This window comes from Myotis brandtii, unplaced genomic scaffold (assembly GCF_000412655.1).
Source record: "Myotis brandtii unplaced genomic scaffold, ASM41265v1 scaffold720, whole genome shotgun sequence".
Taxonomy (NCBI): domain Eukaryota; kingdom Metazoa; phylum Chordata; class Mammalia; order Chiroptera; family Vespertilionidae; genus Myotis; species Myotis brandtii.
Genome location: NW_005370839.1, coordinates 27,183 through 31,350, shown reverse-complemented (window position 1 = coordinate 31,350; position 4,168 = coordinate 27,183). Strand labels below are relative to the sequence as shown.

Genomic DNA, 4,168 nt, shown 5'->3' with positions numbered 1-4,168 from the left:
TCTTGCCATTGTTTTTTTTGGGGGGGGGCAGGGGTAGGGGGTGGGAGGAGGGACTGGGGGCCAGGAGTTGAGGCTGCTCTGCTACATGGGGCCTGAGCAGCTGCCTTCCCTGCTGGGAGGCTGGGAGGCTGGGAGGCTGGGAGGCTGGAGGCTGGGAGGCTGGAGGCTGGGAGGCTGGGAGACTGGGAGGCTGGGAGACTGGGAGGTGGGAGTGCCCAGCTCCAGTTCATGGCTCTGCCCTCAAGGCTCTGCTTGGGCTGGGATGACCCTGGGGACCTGGGCACAGGATGGGCAGAGGCCTGAGGCCAGAGAAGCCAGGAGCTGGGGGGTAGGGTGCAGCGTTCCCCACGAGGCTCTCACCTCAGGCCTTGAGGGTCTGGTCACAGCGTTGGGGTGATTCCCTTACTGTGTGTGGAGGGGGTGCTGTGGGAAAGGGGAAGAGCCCGCAGGCCCCAGACTCCTCAGAGCCCGGCTTGGCTCACCCGCTCCCTGCAGGGCCCAGCCAGGCTCCCCGGGGTCTGCACTGCGGGCTGCTGGCATGCTTCCTACCTGTGGTCCTGGGCGTGCAGATAGAATGGAGACAGAATGGAGACAAAAACCTATTATCCCGATAGAGATCAGGGCCAAGGGCAACAACACGGAGCCTGTGCTTCTGGGTGGACAGAAAGACGGCACTGAAGTCCGCCATTGTTTTTTAAATATGTTTTTATTGATTTCAAAGAGGAAGGGAGAGGGAGAGAGAGATAGAAACATTGATGATGAGAGAGAATCATCGATTGGCTGCCGCCTGCACGCCCCCCACTGGGGATGGAGCCTGCAACCTGGGCGAGTGCCCTTGACTGGAATCAAACCCTGGACCCTTCAGTCTGCAGGCTGAGGCTTTATCCACTGAGCCACACCAGCTAGGGCTCCCTTGCCGTTTTAAAAAAACAGATTTACCCCGTATGCACTTAACTCTTTCATTCGGCGATTATCTTTTGAGAGCTCTCCCTGCTCCCAACACTGGGGTCACCAAAGGGAAACCAATAAAGTCGGGGTGTTTGGAGAACTTATATCCCACCGGAGGTAGACAATCAACAAGAAAGCAAATGCACAGGCAAGCATGTCCTGAAAGGGGAGAAGTGTTGGGAAGGAGATTAAACAACAGGAGTGCAGGAGTAAAGAGGGGAGAGCTATGGGCCGCCAGGCCAGGTAGGGACGGGCAGGGCACGGTGGTATTTGAGCTGAGACCTGAAGTGTGAGCAGGGAACAGCACTCCAGGCAGAGGGAACAGCCAGTGCGAAAGCTGAGGTGGGGATAGCTTGGTGTGGGCAAGAAAGGGATGGGAGACCTGTGGTTGGGGCGGAGCGAGCCCGGGTCAGAGCAGAAGGTGGTGCGGGGGAGGGCAGGCAGCGGCTGAGTCGTGTACACCTCGGCCGTTGTGAGGAGCGGGGTTTTAGTCTATGGGCCAGACACACACTGCAAGGTTAAGTAAAACCAGTCATGTCACTGGTTTCACTTTGTCCCCTCCTCTGTCCTGTGCTGTCTGCCTTGGTTTCACACTTCATTCTGGCTGTGATCCCAACTTTCTAAGTGGCCTTACTACCTCCTGTCTCTCCCCATCGTGCCCAGCCCCTGTGACCTGGAACCTCCCCCCACCCCCCATTAAAATCCCAGATCCTTAACTCGATGTGACATTCACAGCCGACTGAGGTCTCACCCCTGCCCACTAGTAGGTTATCATTCAACTGAGCATTTAATGAGCACCTACAGTATGCAGGCTCCTTGGGGGAAATGAGAGAGACAACATGGAAACAGCCCACTCCTTTCGTGGCTTCCCAAGTCAAGAGTCTAGTCCAGCCGTGGGCAAACTACGGCCGCGGGGCCAAGATCCAGCCCGTTTGAAATGAATAAAACTAAAAAAAAAAAAGACCGTACCCTTTTATGTAATGATGTTTACTTTGAATTTATATTAGTTCACACAAACACTCCACCCATGCTTTTGTTCCGGCCCTCCGGTCCAGTTTAAGAACCCATTGTGGCCCTCGAGTCAAAAAGTTTGCCCACCCCTGGTCTAGTCATTGAACAGCCAGGTTGATAAATGTCAGCTCGCAGCCGAGACAGGAGCACAGAGGGTTCCCGTGTTCTGAGGCTAATACAGGAGCTCTGAAGTGGTCCTGCCGGGTCAGGGATGGGGTCTGGGGTGGTTTTTTTTTCTGGGGTAGCACTCCCACTTGTTTAAGCTCCATGCTCCTGGCAGACATGATTAATCCAGCACCGCACTCTCTTATCCAGCCTGGGAGTCCTCCCCACAGCTCTCCTCCAGGCAGACCCTACCAATCAATAGGGCTCTAGTCTAGAAACCTGTGTCTGTTATTCCAGGACTCTTAAATAAACCACAAGGGCCCTGGCCAGTATGGCTCAGTGGATAGAGCATCGGCCCGCACACCAAAGGATCCTGGGTTCGATTCCGGTCAAGGCCACGTACCTCGGTAGCAGGCTTCTCCCAGGCCCGGGCCCTGGTTGAGGCTCGTGCAGGAGGCAACCAATCGATGTGTTTCTCTCACATCCATGTTTCTCTCTGTCTTTTCCTCTCTCTTCTACGCTCCCTAAAAATCAATGGAAAAATATCCTCGGGTGAGGATGAACAACAGAAAAACCTCAAGGGCCATATCAGCAGAGACCTATGTAAGGCCACCCAGCCACATCCCCAGGGCTCAGCAGCCACACGTGGCTAATGGCCACCAATGTCGGACAGGACAGATCTAGAGCGTTTCCATCACTGCAGCCAGTCTTACTGGACGGTTCTGCTCTAAAAAGCCCTAGAGCAAGCATGTCAAACTCACAGGCTAACATGGGCTGAATAAACAAGGTTTAAGTGGATGTGGCTGCAAAAAACACAAAAGCTTCCATTTTCATAGAAGCGTAGGTTTATGTCGATAGAGACATGCTAAATACAAAGGGCTGAAATAAATGAGTCCTCGTTAACATACAATAATAGAACATCTTAATAAAAATTAATATTTTTTCTTGAACACGAACTTACCAGACACTGAATAACCGCACAACTTCATAAGCATCACATAAATCTATTTTTCTTGTTCTCCGAAAGCGAAATATTTCCCGTTGCACACACCAAACAAGTCAGTCCAAGACTAACGATGTGCCCATCGACTGCTAGAATCTTCGCTGCTAGTATTAGTGGAGAGAAATGGTGCGCCTGCGTGTAAGACACATAAGGGAAATGAATGCAACACAATGATAGTCATCAGTCATTAGCGAATGTTGTAGTTCCTTATTAATAATTATGTATAACAGGATATTGTAAAAATTAAGTTACGAAATTTTTATTAAAATGTTTCTTACATGCCGTTATATTGGCTGGGCTGCAAAAATATTGGTTGTGGGCTGGATGCGGCCCCTAGGCCGTGAGTTTGACATGCTTGTCCTAGAGCATTTACAGGAAAAGAGCCACCTGTTACCCCAGGAGAGGATATAAGTAGTTCTTGGGAAAGTTGGTTCAGAGGCCATTGCTTGTGCACGGTTTCAGAGTGGAAGGCAGAGCTGGGATTTGAACCCAGACCCGGCAGCGCTCAGATTCCCGGTGCTCAGCCTCTCTCCCAGGGTGGGAGGGCTTGTCGGAACTGAGTAAGAGCTGGGGGCCTTGGAAAGGAGTATTCCCCAGCCTCAGGGAGCAGCACGGGCAAAGGTTCGGAGGCTTGTCCACGTGAGAAACATGCAAACCTGTAGAGAAGTTTGCTATGCTTGTCCTAGAGCATTTACAGGAAAAGAGCCACCTCTTACCCCAGGAGAGGATATAAGTAGTTCATGGGAAAGTTGGTTGAGAGGCCATTGCTTGTGCACAGTTTCAGAGTGGAAGGCAGAGCTGGGATTTGAACCCAGACCCGGCAGCGCTCAGATTCCCGGTGCTCAACCTCTCTCCCAGGGTGGGAGGGGTTGTAGGAACTGAGTAAGAGTCGGGGCCTTGGAAAGGAGCATTCCCCAGCCTCAGGGAGCAGCACAGGCAAAGGTTCGGAGGCTTGTCAATGTGAGAAACATTCAAACCTGTAGAGAAGTTTGCTTAAGCCAGTGGCCGGCAAACTGCGGCTCGCGAGCCACACACCGCTCTTTGGCCCCTTGAGTGTGGCTCTTCCACAAAATACTGACTTCTGCGCATGGGCCACGAAGT

General features: G+C 52.4%; 1 long non-coding RNA gene across 1 annotated transcript in view; it reads right to left on the bottom strand.

Annotated features, from left to right (window-relative positions):
* The window catches only part of LOC106724101, a 9,790-nt gene that overhangs the window by 3,713 nt on the left and 1,909 nt on the right, over positions 1 to 4,168 (bottom strand). The window contains exon 2 of the long non-coding RNA XR_001359864.1: positions 4,103 to 4,104. This is a non-coding gene — a long non-coding RNA (uncharacterized LOC106724101). The remainder of the gene's footprint in view (positions 1 to 4,102; positions 4,105 to 4,168) is intronic.